Genomic DNA, 20419 nt, shown 5'->3' on the forward strand with positions numbered 1-20419 from the left:
CTCACGGTCCGTGAGTTCGAGCCCCGCATTGGGCTCTGTGCTGATGGCTCGGAGCCTGGAGCCTGCTTCGGATTCTGTGTCTCCCTTTCTCTCTGCCCCTCCCCTGCTCATGCTCTGTCTCTCTGTGTCTCAAAAATAAATAAAAACATTAAAAAAAAATACGATGCTTTCATGTTTGCAAATTCCTGTCGTGTGCTGCCCATCAGGCAAGGCTCACCAAACCGCTGTGGTAGGCCTGCGATGCTACGCAGGAGGAAAGATGGCGTGACTTGTCCAAAGCCACAGGTCCCCTACGTAGCAGAGCTCAGCCCCGGATCTGGATGCCCAGACTCCAAGCTTGGTGATGGTTGCATTGCCTGTTGCTGCTGAGTTAAGTGTAAAAACATATGCTACAGTTCTCCAGAATCTCTCAAGTGCCCCGCAGAGGTGGAGGCTCACCTTCCAAGTTTACGAATGCGCTAGGAATAATGCAGAACCTGATCTGAAGCGACCCTAAACCTCTCTTAGGCTCAGCCCTTCCCTCAGGATGAGGCAGGATGCCAGATCTCGCGGGGCAGTGATTCTGTGCCAAGTTCAGCAGGGAGCATTGGATTAAGAGTCTCATGTTGACAGCAGTTTTGTCTCGTGACGGTGTACAAAGCCTGGCTTACGTGTTCCTTTCGCACCTGGGAGGACTGGAATACATTTCTGTTTGCAGACACATATACCTCGATACGTACATCTATCATAAAAAGCAGAAATGTTTCTTTGAAAACAATTCACTGTTACCCTCCCATTTCAGTCATGTGGTTAAGTTTTGAATGTAGTTTTCTTTCCCGAGTCCGAGAAAAAGGTGTTTGTCTTCCCCCTCCTTTAACCAGCTGGGTGCCAGCGTTTTCTTTCCTTCTCTGGATGTGACGCGAGTTCAATGTTTTGCTTCTGTCTGCTATTCCAGCTGGTAACCTGCAGGTATTTGGATGAAAGAGGCTTTCTCTCAACTCAGGCAGTGGCCCGAGGCCCACCCCAAGAGCAGATATACACAAACACACACACAAACACCGTGGAGTACAATAGTTTGACGTACAGGATGCTTTGCAGAGAGAGGGCAGTTCCCTTGTAGCCATGGTCCTGTGTGGGCCGGCGCAGGGCAATGAAATTGGCCGCTCTCCGTGCAAATCAGCATCCTGGAAAAGGAAGGTCTGGGTCAAGAGGAAGGAATATTCCATCCTGAGGAAGAAAGATTAGGTTTGTTCAGAATGATTGCTTGGGGAGAGCTTCCACATTTACAATGCACTACAGCCCTTAATTTAGCCTGCTATCAGTCCGAGATTACTAAACTGTACTTAGAAGAAAGGCGTATTCATTATTGTTAGGAAGCAATCTAATTTTAGAACCATTACTAGAATAAAACTCAGGAATATGATAATATTTAACTAGAAATGTGACTAATAAAGCGCCCCGTATTTCCACATTTAGCTGTTTAAAGGCTGTAATTAAACGTAAATAGTGCAACAGGGAAACTTCTTGTGGGTGCTCCGGTAAAGAGGGAATTGCTTTTAGCAAGCATTGTTTGGTTGAATGAGCTACTGAAATGATAGATTGCCTTTTCAGATTTGGACACATCATTTAGATGAGAGATTGTATGAAATTTTTTTTTTTTTTTCCTATTTAAGCTGGGTGGAGACCAGGGGTCCTTCCTAATTATCACAGGACATATGTGACTACTTCGGTACTGATCGACAAGAAACCCCCTCTGACTATGGAGATGTAGGGTTAGAGGCACAGAAGAGGTGTTGAGACCAGGTAGCTCAGCCCTCACCAAGCTCGGTAATTCACAGATAGTTTGTTACCATCATAAATTTCCCTTCCTGTTTTCTTATACCTGCTTTTTTTTTTTCTCTTTCTCTCTCTCCTTCCTTCCTTCCTCCCTCTTTTTCTTTTCTTTTCTTTTCTTTTCTTTTCTTTTCTTTTCTTTTCTTTCTTTCCATCCCTCACTCTTCTTTTCTTTTCCTTTCTTTTCTCTCCCTTTTTCTCTTTGCTCCCTCCCTCTTTCTCTTTTCTTTTCTTTTCTTTTCTCTTTTCTTTTTTTCTTTCTCCTCATTGCCTTTGCATTTTGGCTAAGACTTCCAAAACAGTGACAATTAAGGATAAGGATTTTAGTTATTTTTGTCTTGTTGAATTTGATGGGAAAACTTGTTTGCTTTTAATGATGATGCTAGTTGAATGTTTTGTGTCTGTATTCCCTCTGTCTCAGAAAGTCATGGTGCTTGACGTTAGTCCCTGAAGAGCCCTCTGGTGGGGTTTGGTGGGGGAGGGGGGAAGTATTTTATGATCTTTATGATTTTTTTTTTAACTTTTTTTTTAATTTTTTTTTTTATTTTTGGGACAGAGAGAGACAGAGCATGAACGGGGGAGGGACAGAGAGAGAGGGAGACACAGAATCGGAAACAGGCTCCAGGCTCTGAGCCATCAGCCCAGAGCCTGACACGGGGCTCGAACTCACAGACCATGAGATCGTGACCTGGCTGAAGTCGGACGCTTAACCGACTGCGCCACCCAGGCGCCCCTTTATGATTTTTTTTTAAAGAGGGGAAGATTTTTTTTTAATTTTTTTTTTAATGTTTATTCATCTTTGAGAGACAGAGAAAGAGCGAGATAGTGCATGAGCGGGGGAGGGGCAGAGAGAGGGAGACACAGAATCCAAAGCAGGCTCCAGGCTCTGAGCTGTCAGCATAGAGCCTGACACGGGGCTCGAACTCACGAACTGCGAGACCATGACCTGGGCTGAAGTCCAACGCTCAACCGACTGAGCCACCCAGGCGCCCCTATGATATTTATGCTTTGAGACCCGTATGATTCTTAATTCCTACAGCCTTACCCTCATGAAGGCCTACTTAGCCTTGTCCAGGTCTCCAGGACCAGCCCCTGACCTGAGTCAGGAGACTTTTGGAGGGCTAGCCTGGCATGCTGGGTGAAGTTTTAAACTGTCTTTAATGCTGGTTCCTCTCTGAACTTACATGCTCTGGCTCTGACATAAGGATTTCTGCCTCATCCCTAATGCTTGGTCTTTACTTTGCACTGAGTTCTATCTTGTAAGTGCATCTTTGCATTTCTGTCTAAGTTGCCTCTGACAAGTACTGGTTAGTATAGTGTCTCTAGACCCGTGGGCCTGGGTTCAAATCCTCTTTCTTCTACTGAGTAGCCGTTTGACCTTGGGCAAGTGAGGTCATGTCTCTGTCAAATGAGGATAATAGCAGTACTTGTCTCACAAGGATGCTGTAAGCTTTAAATTAAATAATGCACATAAGACCTAAGCAGGACACTCTGCACGTAGTATGGCATTCCCTGAAAACGGGGACTTGTCACTGCTGGTGGAAAATGCAGTCGCCCTGCTGTCAGTGTGAATTGTGTCTGAGTGCCTTCTGTCAACCTTCTTTGATTCTTGATCTTGGTGGTTGGGGATCTGCTACCTGCTGTGAGGCTCACCTGGGCGGGACAGCCCAGAGCTGCTTACGGACCTTCGGAAAAATGGGTGTTCTAAGCTCTCCTACTGCCTGACCTCAGGTTGCACTGTTCTGTCTGCTGATGGAAACTTTTTTCAAAGCCTCACTTCTTTTCTTTTTTTCTTTTCTTTTCTTTTCTTTTCTTTTCTTTTCTTTTCTTTTCTTTTCTTTTCTTTTCTTTTCTTTTCTTAAGTGTTTATTTTTGAGAGAGAGAGACAGAGTGTGAGGGGAGGTAGGAACAGAGAGAGAAGGAGACACAGAATCCAAAGCACGATCCAGGCTCTGAGCTGTCAGCCCAGAGCCCGACGCGGGGCTTGAACCCACAAACTGTAAGATTATGACCTGAGCCGAAGTTGGATGCTTAACCAAACTGAGCCACCCAGGCGCCCCAAGACTCTCTTCTGGGTTTAATTCTCTTGCCCACCTTCCACGCCACAAGTTGTGAGCCTTCTCCCATTTTTTGGTCAGGATGTTCGTGGCTTATTTATTTATTTGTTTGTTTGTTTTTTAACAGCATCTGACACACTCATGTAACTTAGGTGAGTGCTTGTCCAAAAATGTTGCTGGTTTACAGTGGGAGTATTGGGGGTGCCTGGGTGGCTTTGTCGGTGAAGGATCGGACTCTTGGTTTCAACTCAGGTCATGGTCTCATGGTCTGTGAGATGGAGGTGCATATTGGGCTCTGTGCTGACCGTGCGGAGCCTGCTTGGGATTCTCTTGTCTCTCTCTCTCTTCCCCTCCCTCCCTCTCTTTCTCTCTCTCTCTCTCTCTCTCTCTCTCTCTCAAAAACAAATACATTTAAAGTTAGATGGCTAAATTCCTGTTTATTTATTTTTTTACCTTAAATACCTTTATTAAAACTGTATCACTAACTTAAACAGAAAAAGCAGTGTACCTTGCCGGAAAAAGAAGACAGCAAAGAGTGCACACAACTCTTCAGATTTTTAAAAGTTAACCCATAAGCCCACCTCACACTGGCTCACGCACCACTCCTGGGAAACTCTGGCCGTGCCGTTCTGATGTGCCTTTGGAAAGGGGCCCTAGCCAGTCCACTGAGGCGGGTTCACACATGGCTTGACAGTTTCACTCCGTCTATGTCTATTGCGGTTACCTGTTATGGCTCTAGTCCTTTATTTTCTTGGTAAATGTATTCTTTTCTAAAATTGTATTGTTTCTTTGTTTCTGGACCTAATGTATGTTTCTCATAACTAAAATATAAACTGGGGGGCGACTGGATGGCTCAGTCAGTTGAGCGTCTGAGTGTTGATTTGGGCTCAGGTCATGATCCCAGGGTCATGGGATCAAGCCATGAGTCAGGCTCTGTGTTGAGCATGGGGACTGCTTGAGTTTCTCTCTCTCTCTCTCTCTCTCTCTCCCCCTTTCCCCTGCTCTCTCTCTCTCTCTAAAATAAATAAAATAAAATCAAGTAAAATAAAATAAAATTGCAAGAGACCAAAGACTTTATCTTACTCACTGCTGCTCCCCAGGGCTTAGCCCCCGGTTGCCAGACTGTCCTAGCAATGTTCTGAGAAACTGCTATGATGTATAAGTCTGGGTTTATGTAAAATAACCCTGCTTGCTAGCTCTGTGCTATATGACCTGATTTTTTTCTTTTTTGTGTCTTTCACAGTTCACCATGACTTTGGACTTCGACTACCCACCCGGGTTCAGGGGACCCTTTTACTTCTCTGAACCCCTGCAAATCTTCAGAACTTTTGACTCTGCTTTCTTAAATTTTCTTTTTAATATTTATTTATTTTCGAGAGAGCGAGCGAGAGAGAGAGAGCGAGTGTGTAAGCAGGGCAGGGGAGGGGCAGAGAGACAGGGAGACACAGAATCCAAAGCAGGCTCCAGGCTCTGAGCTGTCAGCTCAGAGCCCTACATGGGGCTTGAACTCACGAATGGTGAGATCATGATCTGAGCCAAAGTCAGATGCTTTACCAACTGAGTGTGAATGGGAGATGGGCAGAAAGAGAGGGAGACACAGAATCCAAAGCAGGCTCCAGGCTCTAAGCTGTCAGCACAGAGCCCAACGTGGGGCTCAAACTCACGAACCATGAGATCATGACCTGAGCCGAAGTCGCATGCTCAACCGACTGAGCCACTCAGGCACCCCTACTTTGTTTTTTTAAAGCCAGCCTATTGGCAACAGTTCCTTTCTTAACTAGACCTCTCTGACAGGGCTGGATTCCTCTCTTTAAGTAGATGGCCTGGCCCCACCAACCGTCGTTATACTTCCAAGTGGCCAAAAAAGCCATATAGCATTTTTCCTACAACAATTCAGTCACCCTGGATGGGGCGCTTTAACATATGCAAAATCAACAGCAGGACAGTGGCAAGTACATTTGTCCATTTTGGCCAGAAGTAGCCTTAGCTGAAGGTGGAGGTATGTCCCTCAGTTTTAGCTCTTGAACCCTCTACTTTTCATTCTTAAGGCAATAGATGTATAATCATCAAGAATGTTTTCCCAGTAGATTTAGATGATTTTAAATGGATTTGGATGAATTTTTATCCCTGCTTTTCAAATGTTTTGCTTGATGTTAATATACTAGTAAGAATCATTTCAAGAGATAATGTGAACCTGTGTCTGAGATAGAAAAATGTTATTTAAGTATTTCCGTCTCTGGGGTGCCTGGCTGACACAGTCAGAAGAGTGTGTGGCTCATGAGTTCAAGCCCCACTTTGGGTGTAGAGATTACTCAATTAAATAAATTAGAAAAAATATTTAAAATATTTCCGTGGAGTATTTTTTATTCTTCAGTGCATTTGTCTACTTTCTACTGCCCTCTTAGATAATGCTAAGTCAAGGGGATAAAAGCATATAACTGTTTCCTCTGACAAATCCAATGCCTGTTAAGGCTGGTTGATTAAAGGAACCAGACTTTTTGGTGATAAATGACCCAGAGTCTACGATAAGGCTCATGCGCTTGCAATGACATCTTTCATGTCATGGGAGAGGAAACAAGGTTGCAAATTTGAGAGTGAATGATAATGATTAGTATTGGGTGCTATTTATAATCAGTGGCACAGGAAGTTAATTAGTTATTTTTAATATGGTGACTGAGCCGATCCCAATAGGAAAAGTGCCTATGATTTTGTCAACGGAAAATATTTTTGTTAGGGCCAAGAAATTTCATGGTATTGGTAAGTTTAGGGGGAAAGCTAGAAATTTTGATTGTCGACAAAGATGATTGTTTTAAATTTATTTTATTTTAATAAAATAAGTCACATATGGTCTTCGAAGGAACTCAGACATGTGTTTCTAGAAACTGGGACCTTTCTAACTCAGTACTGATTATCAACGACATAAAATACTGTTACAATCTCCAAACACACAAAGCATCTGCTCTGTGGGAATAAGTATGAAATGTGACGGTAACTGATCTAAACTACAAAGATGCTCTTTAATGCACTGTGGGAATATTTTCTTAGTGAATACCCTTCTGGTCTTAAAGAGTTGATTGTCCTGGTTTGCTTAAGGACCTAACTTCTTCCGGGGCAGGCGGGGTCGGTGGGGGAGGGGTGTCATTCACAAACTGGCAGGATTTGGCTGATGATGGAAAAGAAGAGCCCTCATGACAAAAGTGAAAATTCCAAGTGCTGTTGAGAAAGGAGCCCAAGGTCAGAAAAGGGCCACCCTGATTCTAAAAGGCAAACTGTCAGGACAGAAGCAGAGGATCACTTGGACAATGGTGGTGGTGGTGGGGGGGGCATCAAGACAACGTGATTTGCATAGTGTTTCCTGTACCTGTTTTCCTTTGTTGTTGTTGTTTGGTTTGTTTACAAAACAGCAGGTTTAAAATGTTCAAGTGATTTGCCTGCCTGCCTAGGCGACTAATGACAATGTTCATTTTTCAGCATCCTATGCTACAAGCTGTAGTGCATTCTCTGACTTGGTTTCCTGTAGGAGCCTTTAAGAGGTACTTTTATTATCCGTGTTTCATTTTTTATTTTTTTTAAAAAATGTTTGTTTATTTCCTTTAGAGAGAGAGAGAGAGAGAGAGAGAGAGAGAGAGAGGGAGAGGGAGGGAGACCGAGAATCCCAAGCACAGAGCCTGATGCGGGGCTCGAAGTCAGAAGCCCTGATATCATGGCCTGAGCCAAAACCGGGAGTCCACACTTCACCCACTGAGCCACCCCGGCACCCCATGCCAAGTGTTTTCTAAAGTAAGTTCCGTGAAAAATTAGTCCTATGAGAATTTCAAAGCATTCTCTTGTACAAGTTTGTGAAGAGTCAGATGAAATCCACCTGAACCCGACTCTTAGCCGCTGGCTGCCTGATGCCCACTGGTGCAGAGAGAGGGGAAACGGGATGTAACGTTCCCCAAAGTTGTTCAGGCACAGAAGCCTTGTTCAAGGCATGTCTGGACGCAGCTAACAAGGTGTATGCATCAGAGGCCTCCAGAGATACAGATGGAATTGGAGAGAAGTACATAAAACTGACCAGAATTGGCTCCCACAGTTACGGAAGGCAAGAAGTCTCACCTCTCTGCCGTGAGCCGGCTGGAGAGCCAGGAAAACCAGGGTTGTAATTCAGTCTGAATCCAAAGGCCTGAGAACCAGGATTGCCAGTCTCTGAGGGCAGCATAATTGTTTCTTTGCTGACCTACGTTAGTAGACTGTGCGTGTCAGGGGAACTGGGGCAAAGTCTTTTTTTTTTTTTTTTTTAACTTTTTTTAACGTTTATTTATTTTTGAGACAGAGAGAGACAGAGCATGAACGGGGGAGGGTCAGAGAGAGAGGGAGACACAGAATCTGAAACGGGCTCCAGGCTCTGAGCTGTCAGCACAAAGCCCGACGCGGGGCTCGAACTCACGGACCCTGAGATCGTGACCTGAGCCGAAGTCGGATGCTTAACCGACTGAGCTACCCAGGCGCTCCAAGCTGGGGCAATGTCTTACTCAGAGTTTGTTTTTCTTGTACCTAATATGGTGTCAGCCAGGGAGGAGTTTTTTTTTGTTTGTTTTTGTTTTTGTTTTTTTTTAAGACTACAGAGTTGAATATCGCCTCCATGTCCTTAGTTTGCTTTTACTCATGGGGCCCTGTGAGTCATTTCCTTTTCAAAAATAAAAGGGGGACCAAGACCACATGAAAAAAAAGCCCCCGAGTCGGAGGGACGCTTGGACATTTTTCCCTCTAGCCTCGGCTGACCACAGACACTGAAATGGTTCATGCACGGTCTGGTGGGGTGCCTCAGTCACATTAATGATCCACACAGCCAGAGGCGTAATTGATCAGGCCACGGAGAACATTATTGATCACGGCAATGACCAAAATAATTGGAGCAGCCGAATCATGGTTCCGTCCGGTGACTCTGTGCCTGTTTGATGAGTGTTCTTGTGACTGGGTGATTTTTCTCTCTGTGTTGTAGAATCCCAGTGTTGGAGAGGGTCTGAGAGATCATGTAGCATGGTATTTTTATCCCGTAGATAAAGTAGTTGAGTTCAGAGAGCTTACAGGGCCTGACCCCGGAGACATGGTTGGTGGTAGAAATACCGGGCCTCCTCCTTCCTTATCCTTCCTTGACACTCAAGCACAAGTGGGTAGCGGGAGTGAGCAGTAGCCTCTGTTTTTATGTCACTGGGATCTTTTTTCCCCATAACTGCAGTGTAACCTAGAGCAGTTTATCTGATCCTGTGTATAAATAACCCGAGTTCTATGGACACGTGAGATCCCGTTGGAAGGAAAAGGTGGGAATAGCCCTGAACTCTTACCTACATGGTCAGTTGTGGACTGTCCATGTCCTAGGAAGTGTCTCTGTGTGTGTTATTGCTGTCACTGTATTTAATTTTGTGATTTTTATATGTCCTTATTGAGAGGGCCTGGGGGGGGGGGTCAGGGTTGGGTTGTGGTTTGGGAAATCTATTTTCTTAGAGAATAGTTGGTAGACTCCCGGGAAATAATGTAGACCCAGAAGGCTCTGCCATTTGTCCCTGATTACGTACCATGTTTTGGGTAGACAAACCAAAGAACAGTAGTTCAAATCATTCAGCAGTCTCTCATTGCCTTTTTTTAAAATTTATTTTTATTTTTTAAAAAAATATTTAGGGGCGCCTGGTGGCGCAGTCGGTTAAGCGTCCCACTTCAGCCAGGTCACGATCTCGCGGTCCGGGAGTTCGAGCCCCGCGTCAGGCTCTGGGCTGATGGCTCGGAGCCTGGAGCCTGTTTCCGATTCTGTGTCTCCCTCTCTCTCTGCCCCTCCCCCGTTCATGCTCTGTCTCTCTCTGTCCCAAAAATAAATAAACGTTGAAAAAAAAATTAAAAAAAAAAATATTTATTCACTTTTGGTAAGGGGTGGGGAGGGGAGAGAAAATCCCAGGCAGGCTCCCTGCTGTCAGTGCAGAGCTCAACACGGGGCTCAAACGCGTGACCTGAGCCAAAATTGAGAGTTGGATGCTTAACTGACTGAGCCACACGGTTGCCCCTCATTTTCCTTGGTAACGATCAACTCTAATATATAAGAATCCTAATCAACTGAAGAGCTCGTGGTTGGCTCAGTCAATAGACTCTGCTGCTCTTAATCTCAAGGTTGTGACTTCTAGCCCCAGATTGAGTGTAGAGATTGCTTAAATAAATAAACCAAAAAAAAAAAAAATGGTGTCCCAATCCATTTAAAGAAATTAATAATATACTTAAAGGGGACTTTGGCAAAATAGACTGAACTGATAGAATTTGAACAGTGTACATTTCCAGTCAGCAACTTGGCCTGTCTTATTTAACAACGGCTCTTAGCTGCAGATCTGAGTGTGCAGAAGAGGACAGAGAACTGGCTTGTGCCATCAAAGTGGCTGAGACTGGGTCCCACTAGGGAATGACCTGTTTTCCTTCAGATCCTGTTTTTAAAATGCAAGGGAAATGATGAGATGCCTGGGTGGCCCAGTCGGTGAAACATCCAGCTTCTGCTCAGGTCACGATCTCATGATTTGTGAGTTCAAGCCTCACGTCAGGCTCTCTGCTGTCAGTGAGGAGCCTGCTTCAGATCTCTGTCTCCCTCTCTGCCCACCCCATCTACGCACACGCCGGTATGCTCATGTTCAATCTCTCTCAAAAATAAACAAAGACTAAAATAAAAAAGATACAATGGAAACCATGTCTGGATGACAGTGTGGACCCAGTTCCCAGTTGGATACCAATTCTACCAAATCAGGTCCACTTGAACCGGAGGTAGGACTTCATTCTTGTTATTTTCTTAGGCTTCCCAGAAACAATGGCATTTGCTGAGAAACTTAGCAACAGTTTCAGAAATTCCAGTAATTAGTCCAGACGCTGAAGACCCTGCTAACAATAACAGAGCCTTTGGAAACATCCCAGGAGCTGTTTGCCAGAAAGAACGCCCTCCATTGCCTTATGATTCACATCTGACCATTCACCTTCCCACATTCCACGGACCTTTGCCTTTCGACTCCTGCTTTGGCTCACCCCCCTCTGACAGCCTGGGTGGCCCTTACTTCCTTTTCTACCTCCTCCTTAGGTCAAGTTTAAATGCTCCTACTTTTATGATAAATCCCCCTAAAAATGTTGAAACCCACATTGACCTCAGAGCCCAGCGATTCACTCCTCGTTATTTACCCAGTTGAAATGAACACAGACATCCACAAGAAGACTTGTGCAAGAATAGCTCTCTGTTCATCACGGCTGAAAATTGCAAACACCCAAAATGTCCGTCAGCAGATCTGGAGAGACAGATTGTGATATGTGCATACAACAGACTACGGCTCAATAAGACACAGGAAGCAGCCCCTGCTTTTCATAACATGTAGATGTATTGTGCCGTGTGAAATCTATTGTAGATACGTTGTGCTGGGTGAAAGATGTCAGAAACAAGGATGCAAAAAGAATATTTCTGTTGATGTAAAACTTAAGGACACAGGCAGTACTAATCTATGGTGAAATAGATTGGAACAGTGATTGCCTTTGGCAGTAGGGCGCTGGAGATTGCCTGGAATAGGGCTGAAGGGAACTCTGTGGGTCTGGTGAACATGTTCTGGGTCTTGACGGGGACACGTGAGCTGTATGAGTATTTGCATTCATGAAACATCAAACTCTCACACCTAAGATCCGTGCATTTTGCTGCATGTAAATTAAAACAATGGAGAATGAAAACATGAAAGGAAACACACCACTTTTGCTAGCCCTTAATTTGGCTCATTTCTTATTACTTTAGGCATTATGCTTTCCCGATCACCTCTCTGCAAACTCACTGTCAGAAAGATGGTACAGTATCAATCAGTTACAGTTTCATGTTTATTTAAATCATTGATGTACATGTTTTCAAGTCTAACAGTGGATTTAAAGTATTTGTTTCCAGGGGCACCTGGATGGCTCAGTCCGGTGAGTGTGTGACTCTTGATTTCGACTCAGGTCATGATCCCAGGGTCGTGAGATCAAGCTCATTCTTGGGCTCTACGGCTGAGCGTGGAGACTGTGTTAAGATCGTCTCTCTTTCTCTGTAAAAAATAAAAGCACACAAACAGACAACGTATTTGTTTCTAGCTCAAAGTATTTCATACATTAGACAGAAAACAGGGAAGATATTTTGGGGGTACTTCGAGGCTCTTTTTGGTTTCTGACACCACGGTCAGGTGTTTTATTCATTTATGAAAGTTTTATTCATTTATGAAAGCCTATGTAGTTATTAAAGATAGTTTTCTGTTTGTCTTTTTTTCCCCCATTTTCTCTCGCTCACCCCTACATAAAAGATGGTGCAGGTGTATCTGTAAACACGTATAATCTTCCTTTAAAACTCACTCTCAGAACACTCACTGAATCTCTTTTTCTCAGGGAGCTTCCAAACTTTTATTATTTCCCTTGCCATATCTCGAATGAACTTGGAGCTCTCTTTTTTAAAAAACATTTTCTAAGTTTATTTATTTATTTTTGAGAGAGACAGAGAGAGTGAGCATGGGAGGGATAAAAAAAAGAGAGAGAGAGAGAGAGAGAGAGAGAGAGAGAGAGAGAAAACCCCAAGAAGGTTCCACACTGTTAGTGTGGAGCCTGATGTGGGGCTTGAACTTATGAACCATGAGATCATGACCTGAGCCAAAACCAAGTTGGATGCTTAACTGACTGAGCCACCCAGGTGGCCCTGAACTTGGAGCTCTCTTAAAGATGAGAAGGGGCGCCTGGGTGGCTCAGTCGGTTGAGTGTCTGACTTCGGCTCAGGTCATGATCTTGTGGTCTGTGAGTTCGAGCCCCACGTCGGGCTCTGTGCTGACAGCTCAGAGCCTGGAGCCTGCTTCAGATTCTGTGTCTCCCTCTCTCTGACCCTCCCCCGTTCATGCTCTGTCTCTCTCTGTCTCAAAGATAAATAAACGTTAAAAAAAATTTTTTTTAGATAAAAAAAAATAAAAAAAGATGAGAAATGTCTTTCAATCATTTCCCCAGTGCCCAGCACAGGAACTGAAAAAAATACCATAAACATTCAATAATGTTTATTGAAAAAAAAAATAAATGGTACTATTTGTTTTTTTCCTCCTGTGGCTGGTGAGGTGAAAAAGAGCTTCATTCAGAGGCCAGGACTTTGGGATGGGCGATGTTTTGCAGGTAGGTTATCTCTGCTCTGAAATCTACCTCCTTTCTCCTCACTCCCACCCTTGACTCCCTGGAGGAATATTTTATGACCACATCATTGTAGTGCAAGAGTTCCTATTAACTTCATACTAGAAAAGTCTTTTTTAAAAAAGGCCATTATAAAATGGAAGCAATTTGAACCCCAAAAAGTGATTACTTTTCAAATAAGATTACCAAGTGTTACACCTTGGCCTTTTCCTTTATTGAAGTCAACGTTTTTTCCACCAGGCTTCTCCAAACACAATATGTTCGGGTTGGATTGGGCTTAAAATGTAATATTTAAAACAGCAACATGTCTGACAGTTCCCAGAAATGAAATATGTCCGTTTCTTTCAGCAAGGAGCAGAAGGCAACATAAAGCAGCTGCAAGAATTAATTCACCGAGAGAGTTGACATTTTCAAGCTGACTGCCTCTTAGAGAAAATGATGTCATCTTCTAGCAGTCTAATGACAGTCATCAGCCCAGGAGGACACATGCTAATAAGGTTCATTGCTCACCTACTTTTCTTTTTGGTTTAGCTGGGACGTCCTTGGATGCCCATAATTTGGCTTTGTCTTCCTAGAATAATTTCGAAGCAGGACTGCAGTATGAAGCTCAGAGAGTGATGTTTTTGTTGTTTTGTTTTTTCTTGTCAGAAAATTGAACGAATGGGTTTCTACCTTCTTCCAGTGACTCAGAGTCCTATTTCTAGATTTCTCATAAATAACCAGATTCCGGCTGACTTTTCTTTTGTGGGTGTGGGAACGTGTGTTTACGTTGTGAAAGGCCATTGCTTCAAGAGGCTGGGGCAGCTCTGACCTAAACAAAAAGAGGTGAGAGAAAAACCTACAATGTCATTCTCAACCATAAAGAACCTTGATTCTGAAACTTCTAGAACACCTGGTGCAGGTGTTCTGGATCTGGCTTTCCTCCTGGATAAAAGTATTTGTTTTGTTTTTGTTTTTTTTTTAAGTTTACTTGTTTATTTTGAGAGAGAGACAGCGCGCACGCGCGAGAGAGCATGTGCATGCACCTCCAAGAGTAGGGGAGGAACAGGAGAGGGGGAGAGAGAGTCCCAAGTAGGGTCTGTCTGCACTGTCAGTGCAGAGTGACTCTAACTCTGGGCTTGAACTCATGATGAGCCGAAATCAAGTGTCAGACGCTTAACCAACTGAGCCACCCAGGTGCCCCTAAAATTACGGTTTTTAAAGGAGTTTCAAGGTGAATGTCTACAGACCAGATACAAGGAAGGGAAGGAGCAGTGCCAGCAGCTCTCATCCACACCTTTCTGACGAGCGCTTTTGACGCTAGCACCCATCTAGAACAAAACACCTGTTAGATTACCAAGGCCCTCTGTCTTTGTCTCTTCCCTGATAGATAGCACTAGCCTAGGCTCTTCTGAGCAGTTATTCAGGGGGATGTTCTGATATGTCCAATGGCACCTGCCCATCTCCCTTTTCCAGCAAGGCCCCCTGGACATCTCACTTTATTTTTGAGAGGGGGAGAGAGAGTGCGAGCTGGGGAGGGTCAGGGAGAGAGAGAGAGAGAGAGAGAGAGAGAGATAGAGAGAGAGATACAGAATCTGAAGCAGGCTCCAGGCTCTGAGCCATCAGCACAGAGCCCAACGCGGGGCTCGAACCCATGAACTGTGAGGTCATGACCTGAGCCAAAGTCGAATGCCCAACTGACTGAGCCACCCAGGTGCCCCTTTGAGAACAGTCCTGAACAAATACAGTGTATTGGCTAGGGGCCAGATAAGAGAAGTGAGCCATGGAGTTTTCGGGGCATCCATGAGCTGTAAGTGCAGGAGGACTGTGATTCACAGTGGTAGTTATTGCAAAGGAGTTTCATTTTGCTTTACCTTGACCTCCTAGTCTTGCTGGAGATGAACTTCTGGAAAAAGAAGCTCATCCTACATCAAGATGGACGCTTGAGGGTTAGACATTTAGACCTGCTTACCTGGAGAGAAGCCACATCCGTAGCAGTAGAAGTGATCCAGACCATTCCAAATAGCGGTCTACACTGGAGGGCCTGCCGGTCACTTACCAAATCAGTGATTGATGGTGTTTTGTTGATAATGTAGTGAAGAAAGTAGGTCTTGGTTGAACCCAGAAAAAAGATTCAATAAATGTAATAAATTAGATAGTTTGTAACCTCTGGATCGGATGTCTGCCATCCTGTAAAGTGGCCACATGCTGAATTAATTTGGTGAACACTTAATTAGCATTGACTCTGTGGAAGGCCCCTTCCAGGCTCTGGAGGAGGGAGAAAATGGAGGACAGACTGCTCTGGCCTTCAAGGGCATGTGATCCAAATGGTGTATAAGCATATATACAAAAATAACCTACATTTCAAAAGACACGTGTCATGTAAATTTCATCCTCACAATAAGCTTGTAGATTGGGTATTATTATTATTATAAATGTTATTATCATCATTTACACATCGTTGCTACAGTGCAAACAATGTCTTTTGTTTATGCCTCAGTTTCTTTTCTGTAAAATAGGTATGTTAGATTAATAGTGATACTCACAAGGGACACCTGGGTGGCTCCGCCAGTTAAATGGCCGACTTTGGCTCAGGTCATGATCTCACAGCTCATGAGTTCGAGTCCCGCATCGGGCTCTATGCTGACAGCTCAGAGCCCGGAGCCTGCTTTGGATTCTATGTCTCCCTCTCTCTCTCTGTCCTTCCCTGACTTGCACTCTGTCTCTCTCTATCAAAAAGAAATAAACATTAAAAAAAATTAATGATATTCACAATAGTTAACGTTTACTGAGGATATACTTTTGCCAAATGTTTCAGAAGTGTTAGCTAATTTAATCCTCACAGCAGTGCTATGAATTCTAGCCCTTTTTACAGAAATGCAGCCGGGTCAAGTAACAGCCCAAGGTTACCGTTGGAACTCAAATCCTCCAGCTCTACATCTTGTGCTCTTTTTTTTCCCCCTCCAAGTTTTTATTTAAATTCCAGCTAGTTAACATACAGTGCAATCTGAGTTTCGCGTGTACAATAGATGTCCAATAGAGTGATTCAGCCCATCCATACATCACCCAGTGCTCATCGTGACAAATGCGCTCCTTAATCCCCATCACCTATTTCCCCCACCCCCCCCACCCCCAACCAACCTCCCCTCCGGTAACCACCGGTTTGTTGTCTACAGTGCTCTCTCTAAGATACCAGGCAGTTTTCCTTCTGAATGGCCAGTGCCGTGTCAAGTAGATACGGGACACGTGGAGTCCATGGAGGGCGCATTCCACCTGGCTGCAGGACTCCAGAGGCCCTATGGCACACTTGACATTGTAGCTGTCTGCTTGGAGGCTCAAGTCTGACCATGGGCACAGGAGCCAGCACAGTGAACCCCCTTTCCAGGTGACCCTGTGGTCCCTTGTAGATGTTATCTTCTTCTTCTTTCTTAATTCCCACACTTGTTCTTGACAGCTTTGCAAGCAGGAAATCCTAGCTCCTGTTGACTACAATGCTGATGTAGTTTCTGTCCCAGGCAAGGCTTATCTCACCAGGAGAAGGGGATTCAGAGCTCCATTTGGGGCAGGATTAGGTGTGATGCTTCCTCACTCAAAGAGGCAGATTGGTTTTGATTGAGGGGTCAGGGACGTGGGTTATGATCTTGGCTTTTCTTGTTACTACTTTTATGTCTTTGATGAGCATTCTGCTTTCTCTGGGCACATTTCCTCGTCTATAAAACGACTCTGTCTCCTCGACTTCAAATGACCTTTGGCATCTCCAGTAAGACAAGGGAGGGGAGAGTGCTTTGCGAAGTCTACACCAAGAGAAGGTATTGTCACTGTCATTCATGGTTTTCCCGTAGGAAATACTGATAAGAAATACCCTCTGCATGTTTCAGACATCCCAGAGAGTTCTTTTTCCCCAGAGAACCTTGAAATACCAGTTATAATCGGCCTCGCTACAGCAAGTAAAATGTCTGTGTGTTATCTAGATATGTAATCTCTAATTTTGTAAATTTCACTTAAGGATCTTTGAAGAACCAGGTCTCTTTGATATCTGACCTCAACTTTTTAAACCGTGCATCAAAATCCTTAGGAAAGAGACTGTAGGTAGAATGAGTACAAAGGGGGGTGGTGGAACTGCTTTCCCTATAGGTCAGGGCATTAACGTTGGAATAAGAGGTTTGAGGTCTGAATCAATCTGAGACCAAAAAAGAGGAACGAGGTGGATCTGAAATGAATCTCTGCATTGACAGGAAAGAGCAGGCAATTTATGGCTCCAACGCTAAAGCCAGGGAATATTCAATCTATTCTGGTCAAGTGGCCCATACAGTGGAGCACCGAAGAAACTCCCCTCCCCCTCCTGTTAAACGATATTCCCGGTCATTGTCAACGTGCAAATCCCACAGTGGGGCCCAGAGATTCCCTGGGCTTCATTAACATTTCCCCAGGGTCTCAGTTTGCATCTCTCTTTCCATTTTCCAGCTCTGAATGGGAGTTTCCTGGGGAACCTCTTCTACAAAGGGAACATAGGAGGTTTGCCCCCTGAGAGAGAAAATAAAAAACACAACAAGAAACCACAAGAAAAAAACACTTCTTCCCCTGAAATACTGCAGTCAGGAGCAGACAGCACGTGTGTTTTTTCAAGGACAGGTGGAGATTCTGATCCTTTGGTGTTCAGTAATATGAGGCATGTCGCTCCCTGAGTTTAACGGTGAAGCCTCCCGTCTTCCTGCTTAAAAGAATTAAAAGGGGTTTGAAATTACTGACTATGGTACAGGCTTCTCAGTCACAGATAAGCATCAGTTCTTTCTGCTCTGCTCTATTGTCCGTGAAGCCACGGCTCCCCGTTTTTTCACCGTTCCCCCTGTGCCAAAAGGGAGGGAGAGTAAACCTTATCCACAGGCTCCTGTTACCCCGACACCCCCTTCCATCAGAGGTTGGCTCTAGGGGATACAGGGCATTCATCAGTTACAAGAAGGGGAAGAGTCACCATTTGCATAAGTAATTGGTAGACCCTCTCCCTGTAAGCCTTGAATTTTTGTCTGTGCGTTGTTGTCTGAAAAAAAAAAAAACCCAAACCAGGGGCGCCTGGGTGGCTCAGTCGGTTGGGCGTCCAACTTCGGCTCAGGTCACAATCTCATGGTTCGTGGGTTTGAGCCTTGAGTGGGGCTCTGTGCTGACAGCTCAGAGCCTGGAGCCTGCTTTGGATTCTGTCTGTCTGTCTGTCTCTCTCTCTGCCCCTCCCCTGCATGTGCTCTGTCTCTCTCTCAAAAACAAACATTAAAAAATACCCCACAAAACCAAAGTCAACAACCAATGAGCGCAAGAGAGATTTTATAGGCTGTCTAATAGCTGCAGCACTAACAGAAGAAACGTTGTGGGTGGAGGTGGGGAGAGGGTAGGGACCAACAACCAGTGATGAAAATCAGGCTTCTATTTGAAAATTCTTACTACTTTTCTTAGCAGCTTCCTTGCTAACCTAAGCATTCTCTTCCCGAGCTGGCTGTAGCATGACTTTGAAAAGACAAAAACAAAAACCCGACTTTATTGAGATATAATTTGCATGCCATAAAAGTTACACCTATTTAATACACACACACACACACACACACACACACACACACACACATACTTCAGTGGTTTTTAGTTTATTTAGGAATTGGTGCAGCTATCCCCATAATCCCATCTTAGAATGTTTTTATGGGGGCACCTGTTGGGCTCAGTTGGTTAACCGTCTGACTCTTGATTTCAGCTCAGGTCATGATCTCATAGTTTGTGAGTTTAAGCCCTGTGTCAGGTTTTACACTGACAGAGTGGCTTGGGATTCTCACTCTCTCCCTCTCTCTCTGCCCCTTCCTCTTTTACCCGAGTGTAGGCTCTTATGCTCTCTCAAAATAAATATGTAAACTTAAAAAAAAATAATGTTTAGGGGCACCTGGGTGGCTCAGTCAGTTAAGCGTCCAACTTCAGGTCATGATCTCGTGGTTTGTGAGTTTGAGTCCTGCGTCAGGCTCTGTGCTGACAGCTCAGAGCCTCGAGCCTGCTTCAGAGTCTATGTGTGTTTCTCTCTCTGCCCCTCCCCCACTCACACTGTGTGTCTCTCTCTCTCAAAAATAAAGAAACATAAAAAAGTTAAGAAAAAATGTTTTTGTAACTCCAAAAGGCATCCCAATACCTGTTGGCTATTTTTCTCCATTCCCCCCCTCTCCCCACCAGCCCTAAGCAACAACTAATCTACTTTCTGTCTCTATAGATTTGTCAGTGGCAATCTTTTATACAGAAACATGCAAGAGGTGGTCTTCTATGGCTGCTTTCTTTCACTTAGCACGAGGTTTTCTTGGTTCATCCATGTCATAGCAGCGCTTTGTATCTTTTTATTGTTGGATACTGTTCTGTGGCGTGGCTTTAACACAGTTTATTTACTCTTTCATCATTAGATCAACATTTGCGTTGTTCCCGCTTCGGGGCTATTATGGATAATAAATACTGCTATAAACCTATGTGTACCATTTTTTAAAAATTAAAAAATATATTTGTTTATGTATATATTTGAGAGAAGAGAAAGAGAGAGCACAAGCAGGGGAAGAGCAGAGAGAGAGAGAGAGAGAGAGAGAGAGAGAGAGAATTCCAAGCAAGCTCCACACTGTCAGTGCACAGCCTGATGCGGGACTCGAACCCATGAGCAGTGAGATCATGACCTGCGCTGAAATCAAGAGTTGGACGCTCATCCGAGGAAGCCACCCAGGCACCCCAGGGTTTTATTTTGATGAGTATTTTCATTTCCGTTTGGTGTCTCCTTAAGAGTGGAATTGCTGGGTCGCCTGGTAACTTTATGTTTAAAATTTGGAGAGGCTCCCAAGCTGTTTTCCTAGATGTTTCCCGATCCATTTTCCGTTTCCATCAGCAGTGCATGAGGGTGAGCTCAGTCTTGTTGCAGTCTTTTCCCATTCATAGGATTCTAAACTCTGTAGGATTACAAATGTAGCAGGCAGTTGGTTTTGATGCTTATTTACGCAGTCTCTTTTCTCTTCCCAAACTGCAAATATTTCTCTTGTCTAATGAGCAGGTGCCTCCGGCTAATGAAGCAGGAATACTAATTTCTTATTTGATTTATAAGAATCTTCAATAATTGCAGAAGAATCTTAATGCTCTTAGCTTTCTGTGTATGTATGTTCTAGAGCACTAACATTGCTTTCTTTTAAAATTCACATTCCTCCCTGTTTTGCTGTTGAGTGATTAGTACCTTGATTACAGGTCATGAATGCCTGGTGAGAAAATAGGCTCACATTTGCATTTCAAGACATATCTCTTTTCTTTTTTATAATTCTTTTTAATGTGTATTTATTTTTGAAGAAGACAGAGACGGAGCATGAGTGGGGGAGGGGCAGAGAGAGAGAGGGCGACACAGAATCGGAAGC

This window comes from Prionailurus viverrinus, chromosome A1, assembly GCF_022837055.1.
Source record: "Prionailurus viverrinus isolate Anna chromosome A1, UM_Priviv_1.0, whole genome shotgun sequence".
Lineage (NCBI taxonomy): Eukaryota > Metazoa > Chordata > Mammalia > Carnivora > Felidae > Prionailurus > Prionailurus viverrinus.